Raw genomic sequence first — 19460 nt, forward strand, 5'->3', positions numbered from 1 at the left:
ACACACTAAGGAAAACTTTACACTTACTTGGTAAAAAATACTGTGCACCATTTAAAAACATTCAAGCCTTTAAATATTTGGCAACAAGATTTCAAGGGAATGAGCTAATTCTCGACATCCTTATAATTCTTCATCACTCGTTATTGCCCCACCCAAACGCCTCTACTTAATGAGATACTTAAGAGGGAAAGGCTGACCCGGCCTCCCTGAACAGAGATGTCTATCCTCAGTATAGAGTTTCTTAGGGAGATGAATCAGTGGTAGATAGAGGCAGTTTTGCTGGCTGGAGGAACTAAAAAACAAGCAAGCCATTAAGTTATTTGTGCTCTGGATCTGGAAGGATCCTGGAAACACACCCCATCTTGGGAAAGAGAAGGCTAGAGGGATCCCATGCTATGTGTGGCAAGAAGCCATTTTCTGTGTGTGTGTGTGCGTGCGTGCATGCGTGCGCACACACATGTGCAGTTGCAAACTAAACTGACATAGTAAAAAAGTAGGGATGCCACGTGGCCTTTCTATCTTCTGAGCTTCTGCATGTACTTGTCATGTTTGTGTATTTCAATTGCCTACCTAACTCCTTTAGCATGCAGAGTACAGTCATCTGCTGCCTGTGTTAGTACATTGTATGCATATTGTTAGTACACTGTATTTACAGCTTGGGTAGCAAAATGTTTCCTGACACACTTTCTCACTTCCATTACCTGTTACCTTCTATACATTTTACTCCTTGGAAAATCAGTCCTATCCTATTCAGATGTTTAATTGCTTTGGATGAAATCCTGCATAGACCTACAAATGACTTCATAGGGGCCACGGCTTCATCCTCTAGTTCAGGGCTTTCAAACTGTAGGTCGTGGCTTGTAACTAAGAGAAAGCCGCTAGATGGCCATGAGACGCTTTGTATACATGCAGGTATGGGCGACTGCAGCTACCCTTGGCTGCAGGTCACTGTTCCCAGACAATGGCAGCTGCAGGAAGTAGTAAGGACCAAGATGCAGCTTCCCGCAGTTCCCACTGGCTGGGAACAGTGATCTGCGGCCATTGGGAGCTGCAATTACCAGAACCTTTGGAGGTGCAGGTAAACAAAGCATCTCATGGCCAGCTAGTGGCTTGTCCTTACAAGGCACAGTGTGAAAACCCCTGCTCTACTTATAAGCCCTTTTTAATAACCTTTCCACGTAATGATGAACATGATTATGCCCTTTCAAAATCCTTCCTAAGTTTTCAATAGAATCCCTATAATATGACTCCACACATAATTTTTTAAATTTCTTAAAAGCCTGTCTATCCTTTCACCATGGGTTCACATGTATTTAAATACAAAAACAAGTGACACGCAGCAAGTCCTCTTTATCTCCATATGCACTACCTAACACAATGGGATCCCATTATAAGTTATAAGCTGGGTTTGTGAAGAACAAGTCATGCCAAACTAATCTGATAGCTTTCTTTGACAGGATAATGAGTCTTGTGGATAAGGGAAAAGCGGTGGATGTCATATACCTAGACTTTAGTAAGGCATTTGATACGGTCTCACATGATATTCTTATTGATCAACTAGGCAAATATAACTTAGATAGGGCCACGATAAGGTGGGTGCATAATTGGCTGGATAACTGTAGTCAGAGAGTTGTTGTTAACGGTTCTAAATCCTGCTGGAAAGGGATAAAAAGTGGAGTTCCGCAAGGGTCTGTTTTGGGACCCGTACTGTTCAATATCTTCATCAATGATGTAGCTATTGGGATAGAGAGTACGCTTATTAAGTTTGCAGATGATACCAAACTGGGTGGGGTTGCAACTTCTTTGGAGGATAGGGACATAATTCAAAATGACCTTAGCAAGTTAGAGAAATGGTCAGAGGTAAACAGGATGAGGTTTAATAAAGAGAAATGCAAAGTGCTCCACTTAGGAAGGAACAATCAGTTCCATACATACAAGATGGGAAGCGACTGTCTAGGAAGGAGCATGGCGGAAGGGAATCTAGGGGTCATAGTGGACCACAAGTTGAATATGAGTCAACAGTGTGATGCTGTTGCAAAAAAAGCAAATATGATTCTAGGTTGTATCAACAGGTGTGTTGTAAGCAAAACTCGTGAAGTCATTCTGCCACTCTACTCTGCACTAGTTAGGCCTCAGCTGGAGTACTGTGTCCAGTTCTGGGCGCCACATTTCAAGAAAGATATGGAGAAATTGGAAAGGTACAGAGAAGAGCGACAAGAATGATTAAAGGTCTAGAGAACATGACCTATGAAGCCAGGCTTCATGAACTGGGCTTGTTTAGTTTGGAAAAAAGAAGATTAAGGGGGGACATGATAGCGGTTTTCAAATATCTAAAAGGATGTCACAAGGAGGAAGGAGAAAATTTGTTCCTCTTGGTTACTGAGGACAGGACAAGGAGTAATGGGCTTAAAGTGCAGCAGGGGAGGTTTAGATTGGACATTAGGAAAAAATTCCTAACTGTCAGGGTGGTCAAATATTGGAATAAATTGCCAAGGGAGGTGGTGGAATCTCCCTTTCTGGAGATATTTAAGAACAGGTTAGATAGACATCTGTCAGGGATGGTGTAGACGGAGCTTGGTCCTGCCTTGAGGGCGGGGGGCTGGACTCGATGACCTCTCGAGGTCCCTTCCAGTCCTATTATTCTATGATTCTATGATTCTATATTAGATGCCTCCTCATCAAAAATAACACAATACTTTACTTGTGATTCCACCAGTCCCTTTGCTACATTGCCCTCACTGTGTCATCTGAATTGTGCTTTACTCTCTTGTTGATGCACTGTAGATTTCTGTTTGCTTTCCTAATTGTTAGATACTGGGTTTGGGAGATTGTACTTTATTATGCATTGTTTCCCCCAGTTCTGTTTGCAGGTGACTTTCTCCCCATATAAACTAGTAGAGATTATTCTTAATCGGTCTTTACTACTAGTGTATCATTTTTGTTTTCCCACTGGAAAGGTGACTAAAAGTTATCTGAAAACTACAAATGTTTAAAATGTTTGTTTCTTGATCAATTCTTGTTGTTACTTTAAGAAAACTATTCCAAAATTCTGATGACCAAGTTTTAAATCAATTTAAATCTTTATTGCAAAATGTGAATTCTTGCAGAGCCCATAATGGTGCTAGCACATATGTGAATTTTGTGTGTTATTTCCAATGGGTGTACACACAGAGTTTGTATTAAGAGGAAATATGTTGTTTGTAGCATTTGGTATAGCTAAATATTTTATCTATACACTGAAACATTACAGAACCTTGTTATACTTTTACTTTTGTTCTTTATTCCTGTTTCTTCAGCTGATGAAAATTATCACTGCAATTCTTTTCTTTTCCAGAATTCTGAAAATACAAACTGCTACTTCACTATTTCCTGCAGTAGGAGAAAAGAGTTAATATGAAGCATTTCTGTTATGTATTGCTGGAGGGATATATCAAGATAGACCAAAGAGCAAAAATCTACTCTTCCTTCAGCCTGTTTGTATGAAAAAAAAATTGTTACAAACTAATTTATTCTTGATTCAGTGCAGAGAAATCTTCTGCTGCACTTACTATTGCTTGCTATTGCTTGCATTTCTGAATTTTTTTTGTTGATAAAATGGTGTGAACCCACAAGTGAAATTTTCCACTCCAGAATTTTGTATTCTTCATTTAAGCTGCTACAAAAGTATTTGCCTCATCAATGGCCATCTAAAAAATTAACATAAACAGGATTACACTGCCTGATAAAGTCTGCTGCTCTTGAAAGAGTACAGTTCAGCTGCTGGTATTCAGGAGCTGAAACCACACACAAATTAGTTGCACATTTCTAAGTTATCAGTAAGTGTTGCTGTGGGCACTGCTGGGGAACAGCCAAATTTCAAATGAGAAAACTGTTGAAGAATAACAAGCAAGAATTTTTAAAGACAGAATTTGTGTTTCCTCATGGACAGTTCTGAAAAACATAAAACACAGTGCGTCCCATAGTCACAGAGACTTTTATCTGCCAAAGGCTCTTGGTACCAGTTTTATGATGTTTTGGTCTACTTTGTACAGTATCTTGGCTATGAATCACAAATGTCAAAAAGCTTTGTTTCTTTTTAAAATCAGCTGTTTAAGGAGCTAGAATGAATGTCTTACTTGTCAGGTTTTTGAAGAATGTTAATCTTCAACCTTGAGTTATTGTCATTCTGTAGGGTTTTTCTTACAGTGCAAAATTGAGGGTCCTTTAATTTTAAAGAAAAGGAGGAGCCAAAACAGTAGACCTTAGGGGTTGGTGTTGTGTTCACAATCAGCAGGTGGTACTGGCTGTGAAAAGTGACCATTCTTTCTTTGAGGTTTGGGGTTTGCTATTCCCATGCTCCAGCCAGGGACAGCAGTAGCCTATCAGAAATCCAAAATGAAGCAGTTCTTTTGATTTTTCTTTTGAGTGTCCATTGAATTAATCACTGCTATAATAGGGAAAACTTTCAAACAGAACACATTTAACAGGTTAGTTTTGTGTATTTTCTTTCTCATTGTTGCTATTTATTTTCCAAATATGTGCCGAAAAGAAGGGTCTTCATCCTAAAGCACATAACATGATTTATTCAGTGAACTCCTTTGCACAATATTTTGGACAGTGAAAACACATTATTACATCATCACCCAGTAAAGTGGAGAACAGCCCAAAATGTCATGCTAATACATTATACATCAACAACCAAGTTCAAATAATTATCCTACAAGATACAAGGACCAGCTGCTAAAATGTCTGGTGTCTTATTCAGAAATAATGCTAATTTTTTAGCACATTAATATAGTCTCATTTAAGTTTCCAGTAGCATAACGTTGACCCCTTCCATTTATTTTTGGACACAAACAAAAGACCTGAACCTCCAAAAGTGACACTACTGAGTTCCAGCTGTTCTATATCACCCGAGAACACACTGGACTAGGTCACCCTGCTGCCATGGAGGTCTGCCTGATCAGAACTCTAAGCCAGTTTTTATTCGGTTGATTTCCTTAATATTTCAATATTTTGATCATTATTAGGCAATGTATAATAATAATAAAAAAATTAAGCCAGTTTTATGTTCAGGAAATTCAAGCTGGTAGGGCTTGGTCTCCAAAAAAAAAAAAAAAAAAAAGGCCCATAATGCCCAGCTGATGATGTGGTTAGAGTGGGAGGGTTGTTTTCTGAAGAGTTTTGCAATTTGGGGGGTTCTTGGGCACATTCAGGCACATGATTATGGCTTTCTCCTAATATGCTCATTTTTCTACAGTGTGTCACCTGTATATAGTAGACAGGCTACATATGTGTAGTCACAAAAAGCAGAGCATTCTCGAAACCATAGCGCTTTCACATGACACAGAAGTTTGGGCCTTACATGATCTTAATCCTCATACTTAACATGTGACAGTGAATCATAGCAGAATTGGATATTTATTTAAACAAGTATCTAGCAGATGGCGGAGTAGAACCTCACGCTGTGTGATTTTAGACCAGCACAGTAACTGACTCTTCTTTCTTTGGACCTTTTTCTGGCAACAATCCAGAATAAAACAAAAGATTCTGAAAATACACAGAATATTGGGCTTTCAAGCTTTTGAAAGTGCTCCTTCTCAGGAAATGCTGGTTCCTTTAGTAAAAGAGCCACAAAACAATGGGGTCCAGAGAGAAAATATGTCATTAGCCTTTTCAGTGAAAACAGTGAAGTAATGACCAGAAATTGTATATTTCCCAAGTGAGATCCTCCAATGATGTTCCACCCAGCTTACACATGTTGCTATATTTGTTATAGTTTCGAACAATGTCTCTTTGGTCCTGTTTAAACTGCCACTCCCACCATGTTTTGCAGCACCGTGCTATCACATGGTTCCCAAACCAGTTTTTTTTAAACAGAGTTGAGTTTTGCTGGGATTGAACCTGGTTTTAAATATGTTCCCTAACTGCTCCAGTGCCTTGGACTTTAGTAAGACAGCAGCACATGTGGGGGGGGGGGGGGGGCCACGGCTGAATTAATTTTCTTCCTTAGTGCAAGAATGAAACTCATTTTAACTATGAGGACTGCTGTGTTGAAACTTTGACGTCTAGCATGAAGTTACAGTACAGGTGAGACTCTGGTTCCAAAGAATTTGACATTTTGTGTTAACAAGTTCACCTCACCAATTTAGCTTATGCCAGGCTAGACTCTGGGCACTCTGTGATTATGTCTGTACTAGCTACAATGACGTATAAACAAGGTGGCTATTTGCAAGATTTGAGCTAGTTTTCCAGACAATTGCAGGAAGAGGGTTTTGGTCTGAGAGGATTCATTAAACTGTGCCATAGGCTCAGTCTATGCCACATGTATACCTATATTATAGCCTAATCCCACAATTCATTTGTGTTAGTAGTGTTGAAAGGTCAAACGCTACCTGGGCAAAAAGTACAAATCTGTACTTGCAGGTTTCCTAGAATGATTGTCAGAAAAAAATTCTGCTCTACTCTGCTTAAAAAAACGGCTAGCAACAGCCGTGTTCTATACATGCCTCTACCACAGCAAACTCAGTTCTGACCTCGATGCAGTAAGGATTCTAAGCACTCCTGGTTTTCAAGCATCCACTACTGTTGACAAGTGATGAGAAATGTGTCTTTCAGAGTGATAGAATTTAACAAAGGACTCCAAATTTCTACTTTATATACACAGAGGTGTAGTATATTGTCCCCATAGCAGATGTTCCAGGTACATATTTTTAATTTTTAGACCATGCTGTCTCTCCTCCCTCAGCAATACCCCTGGTCCTTAGTTATCTTACTGCAGCACAAGACCTAGTGAAGATAGTCAGGCGTTAATGAGGCACATGTGATTTCTAGACAGTCATCTGGGCAGAGGATTTTTTTTTGCTGCACTATGTTGATATATTCATCCCTACACAGTTTTTGAGACATTTAAAACAGCTTTATTTCCCAGGTTTGCTTTTCCCTACACAAATATCTGCAGAAATCTTTTGAACTAACCAGTTTCAGCTTCTTCACCTATTTATCCTTTCAAAATATAGGGAGTGATATTTTCTGGCACTCAGCACTGGCCTCATTCTAGGCCCATTGACATCAGTGGGAGTTTTACCCGTGAGAGAGTGCAGAGTTAAGCTATCCCTGAGCTCTTTGGAAAATCCTGCCCTTAGTCTGTTGTTTTTCCTTTCATTTGCTTTGTTTAAAATGCCTTCTAGGTTATTTATTCTTTAAAGTGGGGGAAAAGTATTATGTATCAGTATCATTATTTATATAGCGCTGTAGGTGTTCCTGGTATTTTATGGACATCTAGAAGGATATGATCCCTTGCCTGGGGACTTTTCATACTACAACATAGCACGGATAACTGATCTTGGTTGGGGAGAGAATGTATTAGAAAGAATTGAAGTTGCAGAAGAGAAGGCAGTGAATATTGCTCATTGTAGAGACTTTGTTATGAAATATTACAAGTGATATGCATACTATGCCTGCAAGTTGCAAAGTATTGTGGAATGTCAGAAGCTTTTAAAACATACTTCATGCTGAAGTATGACTGTTCATGAACATATTGCTATAAAAGGTTTGGAATCTTTTCACATTCCATAGTACATAGCAATATTTGTGAAGTCTGGGGCTCTTTATAAAAGCTACTGCAGACTCAAGATAAATCCAGAAAAATATCCCAGATGGCAAGAGGAAATGAAGCAATGATATACTTTTATAGAGGATATACCTTTCGTGAGGATTTCAAATGAGTTTGTAACAGTAGGTAGACTAGCATTTGCAGTATGGGCACAGAGAAGCAACATGACATGATTGGTCACAGTGAATCTGTTGCAGAGCTAGATATACAATCCAAATGTCCTGACTCCGTGTTCTGCGCTCTCACTGTTTTTCTTTGCTTCCTAATGTGGATCCGAACATCAACATGGTCACTTTAATATAATCATTTATAGCAATAGATCTGCTTTTTTGTACTCCATATTTGCTACTGCTGGAGTAAAAGCCTGACTGCACAGAAATATATTCAAGCTACTTAAAAGTTTTGCTGTCATTTTTTGTGTGTGTATTTTAAAATTCTAAACTCCAAAACACTCAGTGGTGTAAACATAAAACAATTAAAAGTACATTCCTTCTTATGGCAATGAGTTCCAGAGGTGGTCAGTGCTGGGTTCAACAGAGACTAATTAGATTAGTTCCTTGATGATAAATCCCACAATGGCTATTAGCCAAATGATTGAGGATGCAACCAAGTTGCAAAACCAGCTTTTTTCCTTTCCTGACCCTTTTTCTTGATGTTGGCAATGTTAACTGGAACAATTATAGAAGTGTAGGACTGGAAGGGAACTCAGAATGTCATCCAGACCAGTCCCATGCACTTAAGGCAGAACTACATAATAACTAGACCAGCCATGGGCAACCTAGGCTATTAAGTGGATGCGTGAGTAGCCCTCCATCTCAGTGGGTTGCAAGGTTGTTGCAAGAGGGTCTCACAGGATAGGACACTTTTGCTAACTGTTTGCTTGCCTAAAATTTGCACGGTGTGCCAGTTTATCAGTAGCAGCATTTTGATTGGCTGTAGTGGAAGCACAGAGCTTTTACTGTCAATATTGTGTGCAATCAGTATGCACCTCACTTCATATGCCCTGGATTTATGTGCAAGTCACTTTAAGAATACCAAAGTGGGACTCTGGTGTATGAGTGCATGAGTAAACGTCTCTTGGGCCACACACAGAACCCCAATTGGTCGCGTGCAGCCTGTGGGCCGCAGGTTGCCCATTATTTATCTAGACCATCCCTAACAGGAATGATAAACAGCTAACTCATGAACCTGCTGGCTTTGTCAAGTGTGTTTGTCTAACCAATCACAGATTTAAAAAAGAAGAGACACCAATAGGTGATGGAAAAGAAAACTAGAAGGGGAAATAGATGCTCTTTATAGTCCAGTAACTATAACTGTTTTAATCCAGGATTGTGGTTCTTTCCTTGGGCAGTCAGCGACACTAGTATATCAGTCAAGTTGGAAGAGTGGATCAGAGGTGAGAAGTCAGTTTTTTGGGCTAAGTTTCTTCCTCCCTTTTGGTAGCTGGAAGCACATGAGGAAGCATCAGTTGGGTAAACAAAATTGAAATTCAGGATTATTTAGGGTATGGTGTTTAAACCCCAGCAACAACAGGCACTGAGCATTAGCTGGCACAGAAAACAAAGGGAAGACACAAAACAAATAGAGAAAATGAAGTTGTCTCCTTTCATTTCTGTCCACAGAAAAATACCCAGCTTCTCTACAGCGGTCCTTACCAGAGTTTAATAGTCTTTTTAATCCAAACAATATTAATTCATAAACAAAGTGTCTTAAATACAATCTCAGAATATATATACAAAGCCCAGTCTCAGAGCCAAGTTCCCAGCATGCACTGGGAGTTCCTTAGCATGACTTAATTGAAGTGAATTGTTAGGCTTTTCTCAACATTCAAGGATAATAGTCTGTAGGCCATAAATCCAATCAGCATTCCATTGTCACAACACTCCCTTGGATACTGCCTATTCAAAGCAATAACTAATCTCCTCTCTGTGAACTATAATAGAAAAGTTATGTTAGAGAGAGTGGTACACACAAGCAGTCCCTTTGATTCCCCAGGGCACTTCAGATTTAAATTTGAACCCTAATGAGGCAATGATGGTAACCTGATACAGTTGGCAGAAACATGGAACCACATGCTGATTGGAAACTTTCCCTAACAGAGTATCTCTTTTCAATGTACTCCACAGTTCTGTTGGGTCGATGGAAAACAAATATTAGTGTAGGCACCAACTCTGTGGGTGCTCTGGGACCATAGCACCTACAGGAAAAAAATATCGAGTAGTCAGCATCCACCCACAGCCCACTGATTAGCTCCTCCCTCTCCCACCCAGTGTCTCCTGGCTGCAATTAAGCCCCCCTGGAGGTGATGGGGGTGGGGGAACAGGACGGAGCATGTTCTGAGAAGGCAGGGTGGGAGATGGAGTGGGGTACTGGTTAAGGGAAGGGGTGACGTGGATGCAGGGCTTGGTGCAGAGTGGGGGTCAAACACTCCCCAGGAAATCACAGTCAGTGCTTCTGAACATTAGTATATAAACACGTTCCCTACATCCACTTGCATAGGTAATGCTATGTATGATGTGTTTCCCATATCAGATCCACAGCATGGCTCGGCAGGGAGCAATGTCTAATGCCTTATGGGATAAATGTTTTAAATCTGTAACTGAGCACTGCTTCAAGTGAGAACAATATCCTGATTTTTGCAACAAATCCCATACAAAAAATTGGCATCAAAATTCCCTTTGCAGACAGATTTTGCAGTTCATGGTGAGAATGCATCAGATGTGTGACTGTCCATGTTATTTCATGCTTTCTGGCATAGGCAACTATGAGGGGAGGAGTGCAGAGAGAGCCACCAAGAGGAACAGGGAGGGGACATGAGGGAACACCCCATTTAGCAATAAATTTTTGGCTGGGGCACCTCTTGTGTGATAGCAGGAGTCCTGGTCTCTCCCCCTCTCAGGAGGCTCTAGCCCGGTGAGTTTTACAGTCTTCTGTAGTGGGTGCTTTCCAATAGCCTGTTCACACAATAAATGTTGCTTTGCCATCTGAGCAGCATTTTCAGTTTAGAAGGGAGATGGAGGAGGGAAAACACGTGTTTGTCTACTTGCAAATGGTGGGGTTAATTATTTGGGTGGGTCTGGTTTAAGTCTCTTGTAACTTGTCGGGATTGTTGGGTTCATTTGTAGGATTCTGTTGTGTAGCTGTCTCTGCAAAGCACCTGTATTTACCTCCTTTCCCCTACATCCAAGTTTCTACGCCCCCTCAGAGAAATTTTCCCACAATTATTCCTGCTTTTCCCAAAACTTCAGTGAGCAGCTGCACCTAACTTTCTCAATCTTCTAGTTCTTACCTCACTTTACATTTGATCCTAACTCTTGTCAGCTACAAAAACACCACCAACCTCTTCGCACTCGCAGCCTTGTTCCTTCCAATGCCCCACAGCAGTGGTGGGCAGCCTGTGGCCCATGGGTCACATATGGCCCTTTGGCGTTGTGCGTATGGCGTATGAGACATTTGGTTTACCATTGCCCACACGCAGGGATGTCAAATTCCACTGGTTTCTGTCCGCATAGTTTCTTTCCTGATGGTATTACCAAAGTGACATGAATGTAAAGAGCATGTGAAATGAGATGCATGCTGATTGAACGCAACCTTGACAGCTGTGCACTCCCTAAGCAGACAATAAAAGCAGTACTACGGTTCAATCAGCTCCTCACACATCCAGGGGCGGCCCATGAGGCTAGGCAAACTAGGCAGTTGCCTAGGGCGCCGCCGGACCAGGCGCCCGATGATGACATCACGGCCATTGACAGCCATGCAGGTGGGGGTGCCAATCGCACCTTCTGCCTGGGACGCTAGCTGCCGCAGCCGGCCTCAGGCCACTCCTGCACACGTCAGAGGTACACAAGTGCAGTTAGCACAACTACCCTATCCCAGCAGACTGTCTGGGTTATGACAATCTTGAGGCCCACGGATGAAGGAGGGCCACTCGTGCAGCCCACTCACTAGCTGCTTCACTTCAACACTCCTTGGAGGACATAATGTGTCATTGGGGGCTACCACTAGATGACACGAATTAGAGAAGTCCTTAGAGTCTCTTACAGAGAGCACAGGTGTTGTGCAGCTGAGGTTCTGCACCAAGCCCAGTTCTGTACAGGGCCCAAAGATTGAGTCTTAAAATCAAGGAGACCAAGTGGGTTTGAAATTGGAGGTTGGATTTTTTTTTATTTTTCCTCATTCCCCATCACCATCTCATTGAACTCTAAGGATTTCAAATCCAACCCTATGTGGTACTTTTTACGTCTGGAGGCAATTTGTCTCTTTTTATAGTTTTTCACACAGGGAGACAATCCTTAAAGCTTCCAATTATAGGGGCTGAACTAGAATCCCCAATTGAGGGGAATCATAGAAACAATTAAAGTGCCTTTGGCTTTAGAGCTGAGAATAGGACTGCTCTAATGGAGTGGTATGATTACACTATGCATGAGGCCTCAGTGTTTATGTAACAAATCAGTCAAACTAAAATATTTCTACAAGTGTGGTCATAATAGTGTTCCTCTGTCCAATACACTTGAGTGTAATGGATTATACACACACAGCCATATGTGAGCAGATATGTATTTGTGTGTGTGTGCGGTTTTCATGTAAAAACTTAAATATTTATTCACCCAGTAAACTTTTTAATTCTCAGACTTTGAGAAATGTTTGGACAAAGTTCCACTTTGCTACACTGCAATGCAATTGGGACCTGCTAGAACAATGAGAGGAATGAATAGTGCAAAACCTTATGGAGCAAAAAAGGACTTTAAAAGAAGTATAGGAATTGTATATTTTTGTTCCTAGAGAAAAGTGTTATTGAAGAAAAGAACATTTGAATAACTCATCCAGCACCCATGTATAATCTGTTCCTTCTATGCCACTCACAAGGAGTGAGTTTATAATTATAGGAGGGAGGAATGGGCGAGATGTACTTGATCCTGTCTCAGCAAATGGCTAAGTATAAAATGGCCTCTTGTGATCTCCTCCATCCCTACATTTCTATGATTTGATTTAAAATAATGAAATATTAACTTAAGAAGCTAAAGTGTTCCCATCTTTTTTCGATAGTGCAACACTGACTGCACTGTTGACACTAAATTATCATTTATTGCTAATTGCCATCGGCGGTATAATGCCAGGGCAATAATAGGATGTATGTTCTCTAGAGGTACATCTAGACTACACATTTCTTTCGAAAGAAGCTTTTTCGAATGAAGCTTTCAAAAAAGCTTCTTTCAAAAGAGATCATCTAGACAGCCACAACTTTTTTTGAAAAAGCGATTCGCTTTTTCGAAAGAGAGCACCCAGGCAATCTGGATGCTCTCTTTCAAAAAAGCCCTGTTTGTAGTCAAGAACACCATTTTTTAAAAGAGCTCTTCTGAAAAAAGGCATTCTTCCTTGTAAAATGAGGTTTACCACTGTCGAAAAAACCGCCACATTCTTTCAATTTAATTTTGAAAGAATGCAGTGGCAGTCTAGACGCAGGTGAAGTTTTTCCAAAAAAACCCTGTAGTCTAGACATAGCCTAAAGAAAGGGAGTATTTGTTTACTGTATGGCTACGTCTACACTGGCATGATTTTCCGGAAATGCGTGGCCAATCTAGACACGTTTTTCTGCAAAAAAGCCACGATTGCCATTTTCGCGATCGGGGCTTTTTTGCAGAAAAGAAATCTCTGCTGTCTGCTTTGGCCCTCTTGCACAAAAGTCTTTCGGAAAAAGACTTTTGCCCAAATGGGAGCAGCATAGTTTTTCCGCAAAAGCAATGACAATCTTACATGGGATCGTCAGTGCTTTTGCGGAAATTCAAGTGGCCAGTGTAGACAGCTGGCGAGTTTTTCTGCAAAAGCAGATGATTTTGCGGAAAATCTTGCCAGTCTAGACACAGCCTATATGTGTATCATACCTAGTGCAAAGGAGTTTGGATCCAAAGTGAGGCCTCTGGAAGCTACCATAAACATGGTTATTCTTGAGACCAACAGAATTTATTGAAACAGTTCAGTGTTATCATAATTTTTTAAAAGTACTTTAAACCAAAGTGTTGCTATTTCTCAACATATGATACCAAAACAACCCATTGCCAAGCAATACCTAAAGCCTATTCCTGCACTATGCTGTTACGTCAACATAAGCTTCTTAGCACCAACCTAGCTATGGAAGTGTCTTTGCTTAAATTTGCTTAGATATAATAAGGTTGATGCAGTGTCTGTGCAGACTGCATAATGACTGTTACAGGCTTTCAAGAGCTCTTCCACAATGCCTCCCACAGACAATACAAGATCTAACAAATTAAGATGGTTAAAAGCAGTGTTTTTCATCTGCCTAGTGAAGTGTCAAAAATGTATCAAGTCAATAGCTTACTTTGGCTTTTGGCCTACACAGCAGTTATTTCGAAACAGACAACTCTTCCCCTGGCTTTGCTTACTCCTCATGAAATGAGGTTTACAGAAGTTGGAGTAAGAAGCCCATTATTTCAAATTTATTTTTAAATAATGGGCTTGCTGTATAGATGCACACTACAATATTTCAGAATAACTGACATTATTCCAGAATAATGTTGCTGTGTAGACATAGCCTTAGAGACTAACCATAAAGGTTCTACAAGACTACTTTTTTTTTTTTGTAAACTTACAGACTAACACAGAAACCCCTCTGAGACTAACGGAAAGAAATATAAAAGGAGATAATGAAGTTAGAAATATGGACAGGGATAAATAAAATTAGATTTAACAGATAAATTCAAACTGTAGGAATAAATCCCATAATTCAACAGGAAAAATATATTTGGAAAGCTCTGCCTCAGAGTAAACAATTTAGATATGCACTTGCAGTGTGATTTTGCCCCGCTACAATTTTTAACAATTTATAGCGAAGTGTCTCAGCTTTCATACTGTCCTAGCAAGATTACACCTGGATACAGCATACAGTTCTGTATAGGTCAGCGCCAGGAAGTTACTAACAAATTGAAGAAATTAACAAAAGTACAACAAACGATTAGTGGGGAAGAGAGAGTGACTCATATTCAGGCAATTCTTTCATCCTACAGTTCCCAAAAAGCATTACTCAGGTTACTTCCTCTGCTGAAACTCAGATGCCTGTGTACTAACTAAACTACAGCAACTGGTCAACCCTGCTTAGTAATACTACAGACCACTTGACAAGAAATGAAAAAAAAAATTCCCACAGGAGATTCAAACTGCAGTGGGAATTTCAGTAGGTAAATGACCTGTGCTGAAATTAGGTTAGGACACCCTGCTCACTATCCCATAGTCTCTTGGAAAGGGCCATGGGCCCTTTAAAACAGCAGGTAATTTTAGTTTGACATTTCATTCAAAAAAGTAATTGTCCCAGCAACACCATGTGTCCTGCCACCAGTCTAGCATAACAGTACACTACTGATCTGGAAAAAACCTATAGACTTGTCATAACCAATTCCTGTAGCAACTCTGGGGAGAGGGTTGGGTTTTTTTCCCCCTCTTACTTTCTTTATCCATGCAGTGATTTTCTTAAATCTGACAAGAGATTCCAAGGTTCCTTCCAACAATTCCAGAGTTAATGCAAAGAGCATGCCAGGATTTCATGTCTGTTTCTTGCATTAACTGTCCAATCCTTGAGCTTTTGCCAATATAGGAAGACAAGCGGTAGGAAGCCAATTCTCGACTTTTAAGCAAGTTGTAAGTAGAAACAGTAAAAGAATATGCCTGCATCGGGGGAGGAGAAAGGGTGGACAAATGATGCTATGGGATAAGATCGGAGCATTTACATTAGGTGCATGCAAATGTGTGTGTGATTACACATGCCTAACTTTGAAAATATGGCCCAGGAGGGCTTTTTCAGTTCATAATTGCTGAGAAATTACCACAGTACCAGATAGAAAGAAAAACTCACCATTGTAAAAGCCATACCTTATTTAGTGTGCTTAAAATTGACCCATTCCAAATAGCCATTTGTTCATGCACATAAACACTAATCTCAAGTTTTGCAGTGTGTTTGCCTTTTGACCTTGCATTTCACATTGCTACAGCCAGCTTGACTTGAGCTTGAGCAGCTACAAAAAATTTTACAGCCATTCCCTGTAGCAAAGTTGAATTACATTTTGCTCCTATCTTGAAGAAATGGTAACTTACTCAAAACACTGGCACATGTTTCATCATTTACTATTCACCTAAATATTAGATGTTGTAGCATCAATATTAGTGATGAATATTAATAGTATCAATATTAGTGATGATAAACTGAGGGATGGGATGTTTATCCCAGAATTTAACCACCATTGGGAGGCTTCTGTCATCCATATAGCTGCCTAAATATTCTGGTTGCTCCTAGGATGTGGCAGTATGGCCCAGTGAATAGGGCATCAGATAGGGAGTGAAGACAACTTTTTTTTGAAAAAATATTGATGTCAGAACTGAAACTGTTTGCAAATCAAGCACAAGATCTCCTGACTCAAAGAAAAATTGGGGAAGAAAGTTTGTGAAATTGTCAAAATACTGTTTTGACATAAAATTCTGATTCAAAACACTTCTCATTTAGAAGTGCACACTAATTAAAATTAAAAGCAAATAAGGTCAAAACCAAAGCAGTTCAAAGTTTGTTGAAACTAAGCATATTGATTGACCAGAACCAAGACAACTTTGAGATTTCACATTTTTATTCCAAGTTTAGATAAAAAAAAAATCTTTTACACACCTGAAAATATTTGAGGTAGGAAAACTGCTTTCCACCTCTTTGGGACTGGTATAAGGCTGACATGTCTGTATTAATACTGTGTGATTTCCTAAACCGGTATTGAAGAAAGCACGACTCCACACCATCATACATTTTGTTTATGATGCTTATTAAATTTTTGCTCTTTTTAAAATCTTCAATGTAATTCATACTTTACTATGAACACACTTGTGCCACAATGAACACAGAATGAAGCTCAGTAGATCACAGTTTGAAATGCACATTGTGAAATTCAAGAGTTTGGGATGGTTATTGTGGTCATCTACACTGAAGCTAGGACATGCACTGTAATTAGCTAGTGGCTATGTATACCACTGCTGTCTACTGCATGAAATTAGAACTGATCAACCATGTATCATAGGCTCAATACTGCTAAATCTCAATAAGGTGTCAGAGGCATTTTTTAGTTCAAGTGTTTTAGTGCATGGGCAGTGCACGATTCCTGCATTTGGGGGACTGAGTCTGAGTGCCAAAAGCTCCCCAGAAGTGAGGGGGCCACTGGTGCACAGATCATGCCCCCAACCTCCTCCCCTGAGTCCCTGCTCATGATCCACCTCCACTTCACCCCAGACCTCACTCCCACTCGGCCCCTCCCCTGAGGCCCTTCCACCAGCTCATGCCTCTCTGCCTCCTCCCCCATGGGGCCCCTGCCTCTTGCACCTCTCTCCACCCCCATCTCCTGAGGGATCCTTCATCCCCAACACTCTGCACTCCTCCCCCAAGGGGTCTCAACCCCAAACCTCTCTTTGCCCCCTCCCTACTAATACTACCTTGTTCTCTCTGCCTCTCAGGAAGCACAGAGGCATGAGCGGCACAAGGTCAAAATCAAAGCAGTTCACATTTTGATTGACCACAACCAACAACATTTTGAGATGTCACATTTTTATTCCAGATTGAGCTGAGCGCTGTGTGGGAGGGGCAAAGAGGCTGGAGAGGCAGGCATAAGGAAAGTGGTGGAGAAGAGTGAGTGGCAGGTGTGGGGGGCTGTGCAGGAAAAGGGAAGACTGGGGATGGGAAGGGCAGCATGGGCAGGGGGGCAGGGGAACAGTGGGATGCTAGACCAGGGTCTCATGGAGGACTCCAAAGACAGCAGGCCGGTTGTGCACTGTGTGTTATTCGTTGTACTTTGGAGGAAAAGGAAGTCAGTTCTCATAAATTTTGTAGTGTCTTAGGTATGCAAGAAATGTTATAATCAAACAGGGGTGACTCAAATTCTTATTGTATGGCATTACTGCAGTTAAAAATCTGCTGCCAGCCTGTGCCAGCTCACTTACGGTCATGGGGCATGGGCTACGGGGCTGTTTAATTGCAGTGTAGATGTCTAGGTTCAGGCTGGCACCAGGCGCTGGACCCTTCACAGCGGGAGGGTCCCCAAGTTCAAGTTGCAGGCCAAACACAGAAGTCTACACTGCAATTAAACAGCCCTTAAGCCTTGTGAGCTTGACTGAGCCTGCATGGGTACGTCTACGCTTCATGGGGTTTTGAAATGAAGTGTAGACGTACCGTTAGTGGGTGATTGGCAGAAGTTCTCAGCACAGACCTACATGTACTCCTACTGAAATCAGTCACAACCATTAATAAAATGAAACTCACCTTCCAGTCCAATGGCCAACTCTCTAGGCCTAGTTCAAAAAGTGTGAGGCCATAGTGCAAATCACCGACCAACACTCAAGGGTTTTTCAAAGGCTTCAGGAGAAGCTAGTTTTATTTGTAAAGCCTAGTCCTTACAATTTGGTCAGGCTTAAGTATGCCACTCAGGGTTGTGAAAAATACAACAGAGATAATCCAGTCTAAATCCCCCTGTAGACACTGGTAATTCTCCCATTGAACTAGATACTGTGCCTCAGGCAGATAGAGCCCTTTCCACTGGCACTGGCTACAGTGCAGCGGTAGCATTTCAAGTGTAGAAGAGCCCTAAGAAAATTCATCAAAAAGTATCAACGTACAGCATGCTCTGTATTGTTCCTATCTGGGCTATAAGTGATTTGGTTCATTTTTAAATGTTTAACAGCCATCTCAAAAGGAGACAAAGGTTTCATAAAAACATGGTCTGTGTTTAGGAACAAAAATAAGTCAGGGGGAGATGACAGAGGCCTATCTCTGCTGTGTTCTTGAATGAATTACAGATGAATCCGCTAAATTTAGCTTACTATGTATTTATTTATTTGTACTGTAACAGAGTGTAGGAGACTCAGCGCCCCAGTATACTGGGTGCTGTATACAAACATAGAACAAAAAGACAGCCCTTTCCCTAAAAGAATCACTGATCTCTCCAGTCACTTGAAGGATCAAGGCGTAGGGATGGTAACAAAATGGATTTGTTGCCATATATTCATTTGCGTAACATCTGATTTCATAATGACTCTGAGCTTTATAAAGTTACACACTAAACTCCAACATTCACACACACACATATTTAATGTATCATTAGTTTGTTTAAACTCCAGTCCAGTTACGTAAATGTATGCAAGCCATGATTTACACGAGTATTGTTGCTGACATGTATCAAATAAACATCTCTCTTTCTTCTTAAACCAGATGCTAGATTTTGTCAGATTTACCTTTGGGCTCTTCTGCATGTCTATGCAGAAACCTTGAAGCTGTGCCAGAAACCTGCAGGTGTCATTAATCAGAAATAAACAAAGATGATAAATTGTATGTTCACAAATAGACACCAGGGCATAGTTGTGTGTACTTCTTGGTTGGTAGGCAGCTATCATGAACCAAGTCAAGTTCTGTGTATACACCGTAGACTTATGTATTAAGAAGGTGACAAGGAAAAACCACCATTAGCTAGCCTAACTCAACTCCTTTAAAACAGCACATACACAGACACGAGTTGATCTATATATTTGAGTTAAACCAAGGAAAACAGCAAGTGTGTGTTCAGCTACAAAACACATTGGCATCTCACAGTTATGGAATCTATTGTATAACAGTTAAAAAAAAATTAGACACTAATACAAGCTCAGAAGGGAGAAAGGCCACTTTGAAATCAGTGTAAAATTGCATGTAGCAGTTTTCTGAAGTCTGTTTGTGCCAAATATGAGTCCTATTGAAGTAAATTGGATTTATTATCAAGAAAACCGCAGTTGCCTATTGCGATTCTTAGCTGTGCATTCAGTCCTCTCTTTCTGAGATTTTACACCCTATTTAAAATCT

General features: G+C 40.6%; 1 protein-coding gene across 4 annotated transcripts in view; it reads left to right on the forward strand.

Annotated features, from left to right (window-relative positions):
• The window catches only part of MTHFD1L (methylenetetrahydrofolate dehydrogenase (NADP+ dependent) 1 like), a 266470-nt gene extending 247635 nt beyond the window's left edge, over positions 1–18835 (forward strand). For all 4 annotated transcript variants that reach the window (XM_089777293.1, XM_075924433.2, XM_075924434.2 and 1 more), the window contains one exon: positions 3335–18835. The gene's annotated coding sequence lies outside the window, so the exon portion shown is untranslated. The remainder of the gene's footprint in view (positions 1–3334) is intronic.
• The last annotated feature ends 625 nt before the right edge of the window (positions 18836–19460 follow it).

Source organism: Pelodiscus sinensis, chromosome 3 (genome assembly GCF_052426305.1).
Source record: "Pelodiscus sinensis isolate ZL-2025 chromosome 3, ASM5242630v1, whole genome shotgun sequence".
Lineage (NCBI taxonomy): Eukaryota > Metazoa > Chordata > Testudines > Trionychidae > Pelodiscus > Pelodiscus sinensis.